The following is a 277-nucleotide window of genomic DNA, read 5'->3' as shown; positions in this document are numbered from 1 at the left end:
AATAATAAGGAGTTATTAAGTGCTAATTGGATGAAGCCCATGGAACATAAAGGCATTGGAAGAGAATTATAAAGATGTTATAATTATGAGGTCACTATGCAACAAAGCCATGTTCCTAAATTTGTTCCTGGTCATTGTATTGTCAAGACAGGGTATTGACAATGCTCAAAGATTGGTGCATGTTTAACCTTCTTACATCAGAAGTAAGCAATCGATATCATAGATTGAAGTAGATGGGATACTTGAGGATAATATGTAGGTGCTTGTTAAAGAACAA

Source organism: Theobroma umbraticum, unplaced genomic scaffold (assembly GCF_002168275.2).
Source record: "Theobroma umbraticum cultivar Fairchild unplaced genomic scaffold, ASM216827v3 scaffold_55.0, whole genome shotgun sequence".
In the NCBI taxonomy this organism is placed as follows: domain Eukaryota; kingdom Viridiplantae; phylum Streptophyta; class Magnoliopsida; order Malvales; family Malvaceae; genus Theobroma; species Theobroma umbraticum.
This window is presented reverse-complemented; position numbering follows the sequence as displayed.